The sequence below is a fragment of the Schistocerca gregaria genome, chromosome 2 (assembly GCF_023897955.1).
Source record: "Schistocerca gregaria isolate iqSchGreg1 chromosome 2, iqSchGreg1.2, whole genome shotgun sequence".
NCBI lineage: Eukaryota > Metazoa > Arthropoda > Insecta > Orthoptera > Acrididae > Schistocerca > Schistocerca gregaria.
In genome coordinates this window covers 521,293,063-521,312,250 of record NC_064921.1, presented here as the reverse complement: position 1 = coordinate 521,312,250, position 19,188 = coordinate 521,293,063, and positions in this window count along the sequence as shown.

Sequence of the window (19,188 nt, the reverse complement as noted above, 5' to 3'; positions counted from 1 at the left end):
TTTTGGGGTGCTTGTTTCCAGTGAGTCCCCTCACCCATCACTTTCGGCCTGCTCATTGTATGTAAATCTCTTGCATCTCACCGTTTTATGAAATCAAATGTTCAAAGTTATGACCTCCAACTTCGATGCATTCATTGACTCCTACTGTAAATCCCTGCACACATCTTGATAACAGGTCTGGTGTAGTTGCAGCGCAAGCATCTCTTATTCTTTGGAGCATGTTTTCGCTAGTGGCAGGCGTTTCCTGATAAACGATATCTTTTAGATAACCCCATAAGAAAAAAATTGGCGAGGTAAGGTCAGACGATCTGGCTGGCCAATTCCCAGGACCTGCTCTGTCGATCCAGTGGCAGTGACCACGGTAAAGTCGATCTAGTACATCGCGCGCTGTTAATGAATAATGCGCTGGACAAACATCGTGTTGAAACCACATGTTTTGTAGAAGTTGGATGATCAGGTCTTCATGTAGATCTGGCAGTTCATTTTCAAGTAGGTGTCGATATTTGTTGCCATTCAAATAACCGCTGATAAAATATGGGCCGACCAGTTTATCGCCAATTATACCACACCGAAATTTAACTGACCAAGGTCGCTAATAGTTGACTTCTCGAATCCTGTGTGGTTTCTGTTCAATGCAGTAATGCATGTTATGGCGACTAACTTCGCCATGGTTTGTGAATGTTGCCTCATTGGTGATAAGTATGCTGGAAAAAAAGTTTTGGTTTGTTTGGATTTGCTGAACTGCCCAGTGACAAAACGTTAGACGGTTTTGGAAGTCACCGCCATGTAGTTCCTGATGCTTGGATACATGGTATGGATGAAATTTGTGGAGCTTCCGGATTTTCCAGACACTCATATGTGACATTCCTGATTGCCTTGATATTTCTCTTATGCTCGCATGTGGATTATGAGCCACAGCAGCTACGACTGCCACTTGAATGTTTTCTGTTATCTCCACAAACAGTAGCTGCACTTTTTTTTCTTGGTTCACACTACCTTCCGTAGTAAATTGTTTAATAACTCGAACAAAAGAGGACCGTGATTGTACTTGGTCAGGAAAACGCTGCGCGTAAAGCGCGACTGCATCGTCAAAATTTCACTCACTTTCTCCATGAATGTACACTATCTCAATTTTTTCTTCCACAGAAAGATAATTCATAATGACATATGCCACCTATTAACCTCGGGAGAGAAAAGATAATGGGCGTCGAGAAAGGCAGGGTTAGAATTTCTATGAGCGAGAAGCGGCCCGCTCGACATAATTCCACCTAGCATACGAACTCCGCGTCAAACGTGACTGATGGCGAGCAAAATCTACGAACGTAGTCACACAAGGTAATCAAACATAAGGCGCCCAAAAGACAGTCGTTGTAAACGATGTATTGCTGTCTGAATGCTCAGACAGGTAATGGATACCATGCGTTTATAACATTAATACTTAAGCCTGGTCCACACGCAACGATCTGTCTGCGCAGACGTCGGCGCAAATGTCTGTACATGCAAAAGATCGCTGCAAATGTGATGTGTTCACACGACACAAACCCCAATCAACTACTCGTTCGCCATCTGTCAGTGTAGAAATGAAATACACTCCTGGAAATTGAAATAAGAACACCGTGAATTCATTGTCACAGGAAGGGGAAACTTTATTGACACATTCCTGGGGTCAGATACATTACATGATCACACTGACAGAACCACAGGCACATAGACACAGGCAACAGAGCATGCACAATGTCGGCACTAGTACAGTGTATATCCACCTTTCGCAGCAATGCAGGCTGCTATTCTCCCATGGAGACGATCGTAGAGATCCTGGATGTAGTCCTATGGAACGGCTTGCCATGCCATTTCCACCTGGCGCCTCAGTTGGACCAGCGTTCGTGCTGGACGTGCAGACCGCGTGAGACGACGCTTCATTCAGTCCCAAACATGCTCAATGGGGGACAGATCCGGAGATCTTGCTGGCCAGGGTAGTTGACTTACACCTTCTAGAGCACGTTGGGTGGCACGGGATACATGCGGACGTGCATTGTCCTGTTGGAACAGCAAGTTCCCTTGCCGGTCTAGGAATGGTAGAACGATGGGTTCAATGACGGTTTGGATGTACCGTGAACTATTCAGTGTCCCCTCGACAGTCACCAGAGGTGTGCGGCCAGTGTAGGAGATCGCTCCCCACACCATGATGCCGGGTGTTGGCCCTGTGTGCCTCGGTCGTATGCAGTCCTGATTGTGGCGCTCACCTGCACGGCGCCAAACACGCATACGACCATCATTGGCACCAAGGCAGAAGCGACTCTCATCGCTGAAGACGACACGTCTCCATTCGTCCCTCCATTCACGCCTGTCGCGACACCACTGGATGCGGGCTGCACGATGTTGGGGCGTGAGCGGAAGACGGCCTAACGGTGTGCGGGACCGTAGCCCAGCTTCATGGAGATGGTTGCGAATGGTCCTTGCCGATACCCCAGGAGCAACAGTGTCCCTAATTTGCTGGGAAGTGGCGGTGCGGTCCCCTATGGCACTGCGTAGGATCCTACGGTCTTGGCGTGCATCCGTGCGTCGCTGCGGTCCGGTCCCAGGTCGACGGGCACGTGCACCTTCCCTCGACCACTGGCGACAACATCGATGTACTGTGGAGACCTCACGCCCCACGTGTTGAGCAATTCGGTGGTACGTCCACCCGGCCTCCCGCATGCCCACTATACGCCCTCGATCAAAGTCCGTCAACTGCACATACGGTTCACGTCCACGCTGTCGCGGCGTGCTACCATTGTAAAAGACTGCGATGGAGCTCCGTATGCCACGGCAAACTGGCTGGCACTGACGGCGGCGGTGCACAAATGCTGCGCAGCTAGCGCCATTCGACGGCCAACACCGCGGTTCCTGGTGTATCCGCTGTGCCGTGCGTGTAATCATTGCTTGTACAGCCCTCTCGCAGTGTCCGGAGCAAGTATGGTGGGTGTGACACACCGGTGTCAATGTGTTCTTGTTTCCATTTCCAGGAGTGTATCAGTGGCAAGCGACTACGCTCCTCGTAAACGTCAAAAATTTAAATCAGTTATTTTGGAATATAGAAATGGAGGAAGTTCTGTTGTGGTCTGTGTTCGCAACTTGTGTTGCAAATACATTCAGAGCAACCGCAGGAAACAGAGAAGGCGGTCAAAATAGTGTAGACAGTGGTTGCTTAAGCGAAAGCTGTTTTCTTACGTAAATTTACTTTGAGAGTTGCAGGGCGAACCTGTATTGTTTTACATTACCTCGTGTACCATTTCCTCGAACACTGATACTCCAATTTCATCTTCAATTGTACTCCTGCTTGGTCTTGGCGTTTCTTGATCATTAAAAAAGCCAAGCAGATCAAAATAACATAAAGTTGGCTGGTATACTTGATATACTCCTACACAAGATCTTCTAGATTTCTGAACTTTGGATAACTCTTTTCGGTAAACAGTTCGCTGACAGACTTAATTTACTTGACTTGCCTTCATGAACTCATCCTTCAGGACAGCGTAAATAGCTTCACATGTGTTGGGTATTATTTCACTCAACGCTTGTTCCGATATTGCAGTTGAAACTCCAAATCCTTGTAGCTCCTTCCTGTTGCTAGGAATCTTAATGTTACCGCCAGCCGTTCATGAGGAGAGATTTCCCTTCTCATACAAGATTTTTTCTCATAATATGAGGGGTTACAAGCTTTAAGAGATAATTATAAGTTCCGACGTCCATCCGTAAATAATTTCGCCAGTTCGCAACGCAATTATTTTTTTATTAGAGTTTCTCTGTTTGCCGAGTCGTCAACTGCCCGCAATTTTTCAATTAGAGCATTGTATGCTGCTGTCTTTTTGTCTCGGTCACTATATTTTTTACTGTTAATCTTCCACAAACGTGAGTGGTTTCTATATATTTCAATGAATGCACTTACAAACTCTCGAAAACACTGACGAGTATCCGCCATTTTGATGCCATGTGCGCACAAATGCAAACACTAGACTGAGCAAACAGCTGTTTCGCGCCAGATTTGCGGTCGATCAGGGCTTAGTGGGATATCGATTATCGTCCATAATTCTAGAAGTGTAAACGACGAACACACGCGATATTCCGAAATAAAATAAAGATATGAACCATGTGATTTAAGTCAATAAATTTATGAATGTCGTTTTTTCCGTTTTCCATTCGAAACTAAACGACTCAAATTAAGCAAGCACTCCAGTTGTGAGACTTCTCGACAAACAAGAGTGATTACTCCGAATCTAATAAAAAATTAGGTTCGCGAGTCAGTCAGTTTTTTAGTTAATGAGTTCACTCGTCAGTAAGTAGGATACTTGGTTAGTTAGCTAGTCAGATGTTGTGTGGCCTAATGACCACAAACGAACAAAACTAATCCAAATCTGCGGAAAAAAATAACATTTGGGTCAACGTTCGTAAAACTCTAATTCATATCTCGCCCAAATCCCACCCTATGGGGAGAGTTTTAGTGAATCAACATATATGAAGTAAATAAGTATTTTTAATTATCCGTGACCATTTTCCACTTAAAAATGAGAACAATGGCTTTTCTTGAATTACAGCGCCAACTACAAAGAATCAAAAAAATGTTTAAGACAAAATGAACGTAGTTTTTTATGTAGACTTTGATTCTGCAAAAAAAATGGGGGTTCCCATTTGAAATTTTAAAGTTGCCTCCCGCCCCATCCCGGGCTGGCTAATTTTAGCACCAGCAAATGTCCCCCTCAAAAATAATCACCTTTGGATTCTACACATTTTTTCGTCTGAAGTTTTTTTTTCGTTTTATTCTAGTTTGTCAACTTAAAATTTACACCCTATATGTTGCAGACAGTTATTTCCTGCATTGTCCTTATCCTGACAGTCACAGTTTCTAGAGTAGTTTGAAGGGGCAATGGTTTGCTACATACTGAGTTCAGGACATAGATGCACTTGTCACCTGACACACTATTACATTCCATACAGTTTTTGTAATATTCTTTAAAGTGACAAAGAGCAGGGGTCAGCATTGACGGGAATCAGGTTTCCTGGAGGGCAATGCAACAAGCAGGTGTAAATTTAACAGTTGTCGTAGCTCAGCCAGTTGGTGTAAAAAAACCACTGCAATTCCACTGAAGGATGATGTTATCTTGAGGCTGGGAAGGCATGAAGCACTCAAGAAGGCAGTTTACACCTCAGGGTCACCTGCTGCCACTGACTGAGTACCTGTGCGATCTATATCCATTATGTCTGAGTGTTCGGCAAGCTCTAGGTCCTCGGGGGACGTCAGAAACTCCACCTCATCCTCAGATGCACAGCTTGTAGGGAGTAGTGGTGTAGGTGTCACCACAATGGCTTTGTTCTTGAGAGTCTTTTTCATTTTAGGTTTTACTTGCTGCTCCTTAGGTTTCTCTGGTTAGGAGGGATTCACTTACTCAGTCTCTAGAGCTGAGGGTCTTGAAGCCCTACAACCAGCTGCCTGTGGGCGCTTCAGCCACTGGCAGGTGTCCTCTTTCCCACTGGTAGGAACCTGGGAAGGAAGTGACCTAAGGGCCCCTTTCCAAGTGAGAGAAAAAGACTGATGCTTCTCTGGCTGAGAAGTGGGGACCAATGCCCCTGATGGTGGGGGGGAGGGGCATTGTTACCTAAGTAGATGGTGTGGGAGCAACAAGGATAGGAAAGCCCCCAACCATCAAGAATTTAGCTGTTCAAATTTCCTCTTAGCCTCAGTGTATGTCAGTCAGTCCAGGGTCTTGTATTCCATTATTTTCCTTTCTTTCTGGAGAATCCTGCAGTCTGGTTAGCAAGGGAAATGGTGCTCACTGCAGTTGACATAAATGGGAGTCGGGCCACATGGAGTATTGGGATGTGAAGGACAGCCACAGTCTTAACATGTGACATTGAAAGTGCAGTGGGAAGACATATGCCCAAACTTCCAGCATTTAAAGCACTACATCGCAGGAGGGATATATGGCTTTACATCACAGTGGTATATCATCACCTTGATCTTCTCGGGTAATGTGTCACCCTCAAAGGGCAAGTTGAAGGCACCGGTGACAACTTGATTATCCTTGGGACCCTTACGGACGCACCGGATGGAATGAACACCTCATCGCTCTCAGATGGCACGCAGCTCTTTATCTGACTGCAAAAGAAGGTCCCTGCTGAGTATATCCTGGACCATATTTAAGGACTTATGGATCGTGACAGAAACAGACAAATTCCCCAGCTTGTCACAGGTGAGTAGCGCCAGTGACTGTGCAGAGGATGCTATTTTTTATCGCACATCGCATTTTGGGCAATTGCTCCACCTCTCCAAAATTGTCCTCTAAATGCTCCACAAAAAACTGAGGCTTCGACATGAAGGATTCCCCATCACTTCTCATACATACGAGGTATTGGGGGGAATAAGGTTTAGTTCCATTCTTAGCCTGGCATTCCTCCCATGGTGTATCCAGGGAAGGGAGCGATTTGGGGTCATACTTCTTTGCATTAAATTGAGACTGCTGGTGTTTGACCTGCAGCAAGAGATGACGTTGTCTGTTTTGTGGTGTGTCATCCACCCTGATGCCACCCACTCTGACCAGGAGCCTTCCAACAGGTGCCACCAAGCCTCAGCAAAGGCCACCAGGCAGGATGGCCATTGCTGGAAGATCTGATGCCCCAGGCAGATGTGCATCTACTCCTTGGCATACATGGGTATTTAAATGGCGCAGGCATCAGCAGAGCGATCCCTGTGTAATCAGCGGGCTGCAACCAACCCCACCACAATGGACTGGCTACCATGCTGGGTATCAGGTACGAACAAGTCCATTATCATCGTTGGTGCAGGAAACGACACCACACAGGATGGAGGAAACTGCACCCAGAAAGGTGGCCTAGTCCAACAGCTGGAGAATGAACAAAATTATAGTTCCACGATGATAAAGTATTCTAAAGATCTCAGTGAATGTTGGGCACAGTGCATTATGTAAGGTAGGTATCTTTCCCCAATCAGCTCGCTCTTCAGAAAAATTTTGAAGAATGGAGGTCAAACCCTACAGGGGACAATCACAGAAAGGCCAAAATGTTTGAGACTCCTTTTAGTCACCTCCTATGACAGGCAGGAATATCTCGGGCATATTCTAACCCCTGGACCCGTAGGGGGATCACAATCCCCCCCAAATCACCTACAAATTCTTACAACTATTCCATAAATGCAATATGTAGAATTTCATCATTTTTTATCCTCCTTAGCACTGCAGTTTCAATGGTCAGCAGTGTAAGTCAAATCTTTGACAATTAAGATTAAACTGTCACTGACAAAGAGCCAGTTACTTGACAAAGTTACTTAGGCAGCCATCTCAAGATGTTGCAGTGATGTAGGAGGCAAAAGAAACAAAAATCTTAAATTGAAACAGGCAGTTATTGCGGAGAAAGTTACAGACAAAATGAAATATAAACATGATAGAATATACTGAATAAAAAGTATTTGGATTTGTTGTCAAGAGAATGTCAAAGTAAAATGATTATTCGATAGCAGAACAATTGAAAAGTAGAAGGGCATAGAAGTAAGCACAATTGCATGTAAGTGTTCAGCACACGGAAAAGATTACAACAGATAAGTACCCGAAAGGCTTTCAGAATATAAATACAATGTCGAGATGCAATACTGCAAGAGCTGGTTACTAATGCCCCATAATTATTACTTTATTCCTAAGAGTAAGTATTTGGTGTCAATATCAATGAACATTTCTTTTACATTGACTTTTTCGTTTCCTTGTCCTATGGCCTTACACCAGCATTGTGTACATGCATGTATTCCAAGATTCACGTGTTGGAGTGCACTGTCATGTCAAAGCAAGATTTCCTTTGGTTTATTGTCAGACTGAACATGCCGGAAATGGTTCCCGAGTTTGCAGTCTTCACATGTGCCTATGAATTAATGGTTGAATCTTCTGGCAACACACTCATGAGAATGACACCATCACTATCCTATGGGGCTGTCACCATGACTGCCAGCAGTGGGAGTGCCAATCCAGACTGCCTTTTTGTTTCTGGCTCAGAGTACACACTCAGGTTTTGTCACCTGTAATCATGATCTGACACAGGCCTCTCCCTTGACATTGAACTCATACACCAGTTAACATGAAATGGTCCATTGTGAGCATTCATGGAACCCGCATTGAGAACGCCTTTAAATATCCTAGCATCTCAATCATTACACATGCAACTTCAATGCTCACTAATAGCTGTAGAGCCAACTGTCGAGATGTAATTTGCCAGTCTGCATGACTAAGAGCATCCATGCAATTCACCATGTCTGAAGCAACAATCTTGAGAGGATGTCCCGGATGAACTGTTTCTGCACTTTGTGATCTTCAGTACTCTGCCCATCACCAAACAGTACTATCAGCAATATCATTTCATAAAATGCACACAAACATTTAAGGATGTTCACACAGCTTCTTTTTCCAGTCAAAATTCAATTACAGCTCACTGCTTGTAGTGAATCTAGTCTGGATGCCACTTTGGTGGTTCACTGCAGCTTTTCCACCTGTCAGAATTATTCGAGACTTTGAATACGTGTAAAAGAAACATCAAGTTTTAAGTTCCTGTGTGGAAGTTTTCCAGCATAGGCCATGTATTAATGGCTGTCAAAACTAATAACTGGGGCATTATTTATTGAACAACCCTAATAGTGTGCCAAATAGATTTGCAACCCAAACATCTGATTATGAAGCCAGAGAAACTAGGGATGGGAATTTATCTTGCTCACACATCTTAAGGAAAACAGCCAACTATGCTGACATCTCTCAAGTGGATGATGCAGTTATCTATAATGAAGTGCAGTCAAAGAAGCTGCAGAATATTCAGTCAGATCTTGATAAGATTTAAATATGATGCAAAAATTGGAGACTTATTTCAAATGTTCAGAGAATGTAAAGCTGTGCGTTTCACAAAATGAAAAAAAATTATAAAAAATGCACCCTACAACTGTAATATCAGTGAGCCACTATTGGAATCACCGAACTTGTACAAATACGTGACTAACAATTTGTACGGATGTAACATTGAACTATCACATATTCTCATTCATGCTTAAAGCAGGTAACAAACTATAATTAATTTATTGGTAAAATACTAGTGAAATGTAACTGTCTATAAAGGAAGTTGCTTACAAATAACTCGTGCAACTCATTCTAGAATATTGCTGAAGTGTGTGAGGCTCATATCAGATAGGATTGGGAGATACTGAATGTACCTACATACAAAGAAGGGCACACAAATTGTCACACATTTGCTTGACCTGCAGAAACGTCACAGAGATGTTGAAAGAACTGAACTGGAAAACGCTTCAAGACAGACGAAACTAGTCTGAGGAAACGAACATGCAAAATTTCCAGAACTGGGTTTGAATGACAACTCTAGGAATGTCCTACAACCTCCTACACATTGCTCCCAATTGTGAGGAAAAGATCAGACTAATTTCAGTAATCACAGAGGCATTTATACCATCATAATTATCATGGTCCATATGTGAATGGAACAAGGAAAAGCTCAACTGGTACACTGGGGCATACCCCCTACCATGCACTAAAGTTGTTTGCAGACTATGGATGTAGATATGCAATCATCAGCTTAACTTGCTTAACTACTTGCATACACAGTTACAGCACTGTATTTTAGCTGCTAAACTTTATCAGGAGGTGAACACGGGGGGAGAAAAATCGCAGTTAAAAACACTTTTCCCTGGCGAATGCACATTTTTTTTCCATGTTAAGTGACAATATACTTTCCCTTAGTGCTCTAAAACTTATGAGTCCATTGAATAGTAAATGTTTTATACACAGGCACACAACTTCAGCAAACTAAATGCAGCAACACACATTGCGTTTAGGAAAGATTTTTGATGCATGGCATCATTAACACTGCATATTTTTTTGTATTATGACAGAATAAATATGAATTTCACCAAATGCGGCATGGTTGATCTTGTCAGCCAATGATGGCAGATATTCAGAGCATAGGACATGGTATGTTGTCGGCCTATGGCATCATTACTTTAAGTAACCAACACACAAATACAAGAGTATGAAAGGTTAATGGTTTGAATTAATACAAATACAGAAGGGCTATAAGAAAACCTTTCATGTACAGTGAAACCTCTTCAAGCTGACGACTTGGAACTTTTTTGAGAAAGTGGTCGCCAGGAGGGGTATCTTTATAAGGGTGAGCACGGTAAAATGTAATGAACATACTCATTTAAACACAATTAATGGCAACTGTTACAATGAAAAAGAAGCTCCTTACATATCAATAACCATAGTAGAAACACAGTACATACCTAATAGTTTGCATATGAAAATACACAGAAATTGCCATTTGCACACAATTTTTCGTAAGTTTGTTTAGTCATATTTTCATATCCTTTTTCCACCTCAGACAGCAAGTATTTCAGTTTCTGGTTGGAAAACTCTGTAACTAGGGACTTTTGTCTAGCAGTACAATTTAAGATGTTGCCTAATGGGATTACCTCTACAGGAATTTTGTCATCTTCACTATCACTGTTTTGCTTGCCACTAAACTTAGGACATAGATTCATTTCCACAACATCTTCCCAATTATAACCACTATTGAAAGTATAACATTTCTTCGTTCACTGTAGAAATGTCCAATTCAATACTGGCAGCATAGCACAGGTGTCCAAGGATGTTTATTGATTAATCATCTTCTCCAGCATCTGCATTTGTTGGAGACTGAAAACCAGAATTAATGAAGCGTTTACTAATTTTTTTTTTCACTTTATTCCACGCACTTTTAATCCAGCTCACAGCATCACCCATTCAAGGACTTCAAAACTAGGGTACAAAGAAGTTTCTTTTGGTAATTAAAACACTGGTTCACTCCTTGGTCAAGATACTGAACAATGTTTTGGCAGCACAAAAACGTACTTCCATATTTGATAACTCTTCACTGCACTGTCACTGTGCATTATTCACGGAAAAGCTTTTGTTTCTGAATGTTCATTTTGGAATTTAAGTTATTCAGTCAAGAGCAAAACATATCACACATAATCCATGCATTTTTATTTGCATGCCCAAAGACAACAAGCAAGACAATGTCAATGTTTTCGAAAAACCATGAACGATTTGCTATACGTATCACTAGTGGTTCTTTTCCACTAGAGAGGTGAGGTTAAAGACTGACCATCAATCTTTGTTTTGCCATTTTGCTGTCTTTGCACTAATCACTATTCAGTTAGTGTTTTGCCTAGAATAGCTAAAAAAAAATGACCTGTTTCATCCATGTTGTAAATGTCACCATCACAACAGACACTTGTAATTACACTAAATTTCAACTTTCAGTCCGATACATCTTCATTATTAACTTCTCCCCAGACTATTCGCAAAACAGTACAGTGACAAACATGAAATCTGTGCACCCAGCCATTGCTTGCACAGAATTAGGAATCCCATGACGAGACGCATATTTAAGGGCTTTTTCTTGGAGCATCGAGCCACTAGTAGGTAATCTTCTGGCACATGCTCTATTAACACTTTCGCTGCGCCATCGGTGCATGCATGCAACTCTCCAGTGCGGCCCAGCAACGTGCGAGTGCGGGCCGGTAACACTGAAACAGCAGGTACTGCTCGGAGCCGACACTCCTAAGCACACCTGAGCTACAGGTTGACATCAAGACCTTGTAAGATATGCATGGTCATGTTCTATACTGACTTAATGATGACACCTTAGATGCATTACTTCAAATAAGCTTTGACTATACTGTGGTCATGTTTTAAAGTCTGTTTGCTGCCTGACACCTATAGGGTCAGAGGCGTCATTCAAATGCTTGTGATTTGTTGATAATATAACAAAAAATACAATTCAAACAAGCAACAAATCCACTGCATTCAGGAAAAATTTGAATTCCAAAACTCAAATTTTTAAGAAGGAAAAAAATGAAAAAGGAAACTGGATTGATTTGAAATTATATTTACTTCAAATGTGCATTTTTAAGATTGACTCTGATAGAGGTCGTCAATTTAGTAGCATATTTGCCCCTGGTATGAGAGAATTATCCGTCTACATTTATCATAGACGCCTAGGGGACGCCCTGATGTGTAGCGAAACACACCCTAAGTGGAGACTTCTCTCATGTCTCCCATCACTTCAATTGCGGTGCTATTAAAACAAATTTAGAACAACAAATTCTTTCGCAAAAAACTGAAGTGAACGCTTTACAACGCAATAAGAAACAATTTGACTTAACACAACAGAAAACCTCATTTTCTGAGTATTCGTGAAAAAAGTTCTAACCTTTCAAGCCATAAAAAGACACCATGCAATGTCAAAAGAAATAAATTTGATAATCGTAATTTCCCCGATATTATCGCATTTTTGGTACTTATGGGAAATTATACAGCAGTTCAAACATATCCAGGTTTGTCTGGGCAGGTTGTACACTCGTATGGTGTATGAGTGCGCTTGCCTTGTTCCGCGCACTTCTTACACCGCTTTCCATAACTTGCTTCTTTCCTGCAGTAGCTTTCCTCTTTTGCACGTGTGTCTGATGTTTCTTGCTCACATTTCGTGGAACGTCCATTGGTGGAAGGAAGCCCTTTATAATGTTCATTCTGTAATCGTACAACGTCATTTTATTTCCTGAGTAGTTGTTTTACAGATACAGAGAATTGAAAACTAGGAAACGAAAGAAAAGTATTTTGGCCAGCAGGTAGTCTTTCACTCAAACAAATAATACTAACATCTGATCTTGTTTGTCAGTCCCAGACATACACGCATTGTACCTACTAACAGGCAAAGGTTTTGTGACTATTTGCTGGTGTGCATTCGTCACTTGCTCCATAACATTTAGAGGTTCTGTGGAAATGAAGGAAACCTCTCATAGACTCTTCCATTTTCCAGTCATAACTCCATTAGAATACAACGCAATTGTCTCTCCTCTCCCAGGTTTTGCCGATACAACGCAGGGTGTATATGTGGACAAGGAAAAAAAAATTCCTGGATTTTTCCCAGATTTCCCGATTAAAAATACACTTTCTCCTTGGCGAAAATACATTTTTCCATTTTAAGTGACAGTATATGCTTATTCGGCACTGTAAAACTCATCAATCCTTTGAATGTTTATGGTTTTACATACCGGAGTAGAATTTCCTGGCACTTTAGAAAACGAAACTCAGGTGGGGGAAAATACGTTTTGAAAGACCTTTGATGTGCAGCAACATGTATGCTGCATATTTCCGTATTACGAAGGTATAAATTCGAATTCCACCAAACATTGCATGTCACTTTCCGAAGCATTGAAATCAAGATTGTGATGTGCTTTGGTAAGCCAGTCATAGCTCATGCTACGTGGTCTCTCTAGCTGATGACAGCATAGGACACGCGATGTAGTCAGCCGGTTGTAAGATCACTCTTAAGTAGTGCGAACACACAAATAAGTTAGTGGTTTAAATTAGTATACATATCATTCACATATAATATTGGTCTCTAAGATTAATAAGCCGGAAGAGAAGCTGAGCTTCCACATATAATGGTGATCTTTTTTGTGCTTGTCACACGTTAAGATACATCAAACAAATGCCAGTAAATTTTCTTAATAACGACGTTAATGTCTGATCATCTGGGCTCGAAATTGTTATAAACGGCCGTCCTCAAAGAGCTGATTTTTAAATGAGAGTCAAGCGCTTTGTGATATAAGAAATTCATCGTACATTCTCGCACATAGCTCATCTTACGGAAAAGGATATCTGCTTTGAATGTAGCACTTTTCAAACCACCATTCGCAGCCCGCGACCTGTTAGAAATAGGTTCATTTCAGCAGTTGCAAGAGAGCGCAAGATAACAAACGTCACCGCGATTGCGCAGCTACAATGACTCGGGAAACCCATATGCTCGTACGTGTGAAACACTAAAAGATTTTACATTATGTCATAAAAGAAACAAGACATCAGAGGATACTTCAAGAGTGTCAGAATTTCGTGAACCATACTAAAACGCATTATTTGGCTTAAAGCGCACATGCACGTGTAATTTTTCTTGGAGTAGCAGTACTGTATTATCTAATGTTTGATTCTTTATTATGGCATAATGCCATACGTGCACTTGAAATGCAGCGAACAGTTGAAACTAGCCAATAGTGTGAAATTAAACATTTCGTTTCAAATAAATGGACTGCCTCAACAGAAATGATAAATAAAAGCCAAATCTCTTTAGCAAACCGGCAAAAGTAACTTCATTGTTCTGTAAGGCGATTAATGTTTGGCTGTCAGAAAGGTGGAAATAAAATCTAAAACTAAAAACATATTTTAGCCTTCCGTAATTAGACGTACGTATTTTAATGCATTTGATAGCTCCAGCCCACAAAAATACATTTTGTTATCATTTAACATGAGAGTATTAAACGAAGAGCGTCCACGCGACTCAACTGCGCATGCGCAAAAGCCCGCCCGCAACTGCTCAAACTAATCTAATTTGAACAGTTGTCACGCCACGCTCATCGTAGGCAATTTGTTGTTACAACACATTGCCTAATCTTCCTAAAGCCTTTGACACACTTTGCTGTGGCAGACGCTTGTATAAGCACTGTTTTTTTGTTGTATACGGCGCATTTCGTTTGCAACTCAAGTTTTAATTCTTTTTTTCTCTCATTCATGTTTTATTGCTGCAGTAGCGGGATACAATAATATCCTTTGTAAGAGTATTGGTTCTTACCAGTTAAAAATCACAAAAATTTAACTGAAAATTTCCCAGAATTCCAAAACAATTCCCTGGTTTTTCCCGGATGGGAAAATTCCCAGGTTTTCCCTGGATCTCCCGGGTCGTATACATCCTGCAACGTCTTCGGGGGTACATTTCCTATTTAATTTCAGAGTAACTGTGGAAAGTGTTTAGGTTCAACAGAGTTGTAGCTAAATGAAAACTATAATAATGATTGTCCAAGTAAATGTGATGACTAACATGAAGCTTTTCCACCATCAAATACAAAACGTTTTCTGCATACCTTTCCCCCCCCATATCTCCGCTACTTCCAGTGTACACTGCGCACTTATGAAACCATCTGGATTGTTGAGCATATATATCTTAATGTCATATTTATTAGGCTTGCTTTTTATGTATTGTGTAAATGACAACCTTCCCTCCAAAGAATCATTGATTCATCTCCCACAAATCTCTTCCTGGGTAATACACTTTAGACATTCTCACCTTCAAATAATCCAATATAGGTCATATCTTTCCTGGAACTGGATTTTTTTGCGAAATGCAGCTAGCGCAATAAGATCAAATACCGTTCTCTGCTTATACTCATCGCTATTCCTCTATTCTCAAACAGCGGTTCTTTCTTCCAGTAGTCTTGTAATCGCGAATATTTAACATTACCCATATGTAACGAAACACCCAAGAAAACTAGTAATTCGCCTATACTTAGAGGTTTTCATTTACAGATCCTAGAGCACTCTTGTATTTTCGCTCAGCAATATGTTGACTGTGTTATCGTTATCAAGTACAAGTTGCAACAATTCGTTTGTTACCAATAATCTGAAGAAATCCATAGGAGAATTGCCACAAGGATGAATTTGCAAAACTTCCTTCTCAAATGGGTGATACTGCACATTTTGTGGTTCTCTATACCAGGACTCACCTGGATTATCTGTGTGAATGGTTGAGCTCACTTTCGTCGTCGATTATCACACAATCGTCGTGATCCATATCGTCATACTCTGAACTGTCACGAAACAGATTTGAAAGTTGTGCTTCCACGCAATCATCACTGAGCAGTTCTTATGCAGCCTCTAAATGACAATCTCTGTGGTATGCCTCGTCCTCATTACACAGAAAATCACTGTCGTCTAGTACACTAAGTAACTGTTCCTCTGTCAGTTCAACACTTTACCTGCCCCTTTTCACATTGGAAGGTCCAGGTGTCTGTTCATTAGCCGCCATTACAAACAATATACGTTCAATAACTGACCTCACAAAACAAAAGCTTACATGCTTTGATGTTAGCTTAGACTCTCCAACTATACTGAGTAATCCGACAGTGAGCGTGGACACTCATAAGCGTCAGCCACAGCGAAAGTGTTAAAACCATTCAATCAGGTTATTAATGTCTTCTAATGATTGTCACAATCTTTTCTTTGAATTTTTGTTGGCATTTTCTTTCCATTCCTTAATATATCTACAGCAATTTGCAATTTTATTCTGTATGACTTTTCCACAAGTAAACTTTTTCAACATAACAGAAATTCGCTGTTCTGGTGAAAGGATACATTTTCTTTTATTTGAAGTAGCCACGATTGTTCACTACAGAGGAAAAATCACAACTATTAGCTGTTTGAAATACCAATGACAACGAAATTTTAAGATGTTTCATACTGTCGATGAGAAACCTTACATTCTCAGTTAAAGAGTGGTCTTTGGTCGGGAATAAGGGTGGCCATCTTCAAGGTGATAAAGGCACATTCGTCTTGTGGAAGGTTATTTCTGTTCCTTAAAAATTATGCCCGTTCAGCGACGTTCAACTTAAATGGGTGGTCGACAAGAGGTTAAAAAATAGAAAGAAACTTTCACATGGGAAAAATATATTAAAAACAAAGATTCCAAGACTTACCAAGCGGGAAAGTGCCAGCAGACAGGCACATGAACAAAACACACACACAGAATTACTAGCTTTCGCAACCGATGGTTGCTTCTTCAGGAAGGAGAGGGAAAGACGAAAGGATGTGGGTTTTAAGGGAGAGGGTAAGGAGTCATTCCAATCCCGGGAGCGGAAAGACTTCCCTTAGGGGAAAAAAAGGACAGGTGTACACTCGCGAGCGCGCACACACACACCCACACAAGCAGACATATTTCAATGTGAATGTCTGCTTGTGTGTGTGTGTGTGTGTGTGTGTGTGTGTGTGTGTGTGTGTGTGTGTGTGTGTGTGTGTGTGTGTGTGTGTGAGCGCGCGCGCGCACACCTGTCCTTTTTTTCCCCTAAAGGAAGTCTTTCCGCTCCCAGGATTGCAATGACTCCTTACCCTCTCCCTTAAAACCCACATCCTTTCGTCTTTCCCTCTCCTTCCTGAAGAAGCAACCATCGGTTGCGAAAGCTAGTAATTCTGTGTGTGTGTGTTTGTTCATGTGCCTGTCTGCCGGCGCTTTCCCGCTTGGTAAGTCTTGGAATCTTTGTTTTTATATATATATACCAAGCATGCTTAGGCAGGATGCTGAAACAGAGCTTAAATAGCAGCAGGTGAATATCTCTGACAAGCACGATACTAAATTTCATTGCTGTGCATCAAACATTTTGTGGGTTATCCAGTTGAACACAGGTTTCGTCATCACATCGACTTTTTCATAGAAGAGCCAATTATGTATGAAAGTCCTCAATAGTTCAACACACACTGCAGACTTTTCACTATCATTACTGCACAATTTGCAATCTATGAACAAACTAATATGAAAACTAATGCTGAAGTGTGCTCTTTTTAGCATATTTTACCCTTTAAGACAGATCAAACAAAATTTCAAATAATTGGATAAATAACCAGTCTTATGGGACTGAAATTTTTCTCAGTGGCTGGTTCTCAAAAGGTTAAGTTTTGAAAGAGTGAAACACTCTGGATTTAAGAAAGTCATTACACGTTCTCACATGTAACAAATCACATTGTGTACAAGGAAATTAACTTTGATTTGAACAGAACACTTCTCAAACCACCGTTCACAATATTTTCCCAGGACTTGTTTGAAATTTCAACAGCTATGATGTCATATTCATCAGAAGCAATCTTTAGTTGCGAAGAATTGCATGGTCCTTGTTCGAAATTCTTTGACATTTTGCTGTCCACAGATGATTGAAGTGTCCACCATGTACTTTTTTGTTGTAAATAGAAATTTTCTTTAAAGCTGGTTTTATTTCGGTGTCATTCTATGTATTAGGTTTTATTGATGCAATATTCTGCAGTAGTACTGTAATTCTTTGTTACAGTATCAGTTCTTACCAATCAAAATTACAAAAATTTAACCGAACTTAAATTTAAAATTTCTTGTTTTCTAAAATCTCCTGCAATTTTCTCAATTTCTCAGCTGTTCCAGAGCATACACAGCCTGTTTGTGTATAAAATTATAAATGCCAAATCACACATAAAAATGTTTTCCCTATGTGGAAGAACACATTACTGTTTTAATTAAAAAAATGTTTTTCCTATACAGAAGAGCTTGTTCACCAATTTCCTATTCATTTTTAGGATTCACATCCAGCACTCAGTTAACAGTGGTACAAGTACCACCCTCCATACCATAGGAGCTTATTGGCTGTAGACGTAGATGCAATTTTCTTCCGAAAGTTTTACTAACAATAATACCAAAAATATAATGGTGTTTTAATACACTACACAAGCTGAACACATTCCTGTCTCCTAATTTACATGTTAAAAAAATTTCTGCTACATGAAAAACAACCAACATTTCCAGACAACACCGATGCAGACAGGGCACTATTATCCTGGGTATGCCTCATTGTACACCACATTCTCTTTATTTCTTATGCAATTATCTTGTATACATCAATTGTAACTCATGATGATCTGGGTTGAGGGGGCATTCAACATCATGGTCATCACCACCCTGACGAAAAGTCAACATGAAATCTCATGGGTGGGGATGAAGACTGTCACATGAAGCCAAATGTAAATAACACTTCAGTATCAATAGCCTGAGGAGGTCCATCTTCTCATTTAAGTTATCTGTTTCCTAAAAAAAAGTCCTAAGACCTAAGGGTCTGAATATATTTTACAAAACATATGTAGACACGTGATAAGAAAATAGGTTACTAAAAATAAATAATTCCCATATGTGCGCGGTAACAATTTGATTGCAACACCTACACGAGAACTTTCATTCCCAGATAGTGACATACTTGCACTAATGATCTACAAAGATGCTAGACTATTGTGAATGTTTTGTGCTTATGATGTACCGTGAACAAATGACATTGAACTAATTTTCAGACATCAGAACATTCCCAAATCCATGATTTCCTTTTACTGCCATAAATGTAAGAAGTATTGAATTAAATAGAGAGATAATATTGCCATCAAATGAGTAACAGCTCAGGGCTATTGCCAAATATTCCTGATTTGTTTGGCATAAATGTACATCACATACATGCTATCCTCCACTTATGAATCAGCCAAATGGTCTATTCTGCATCAGCTGCCC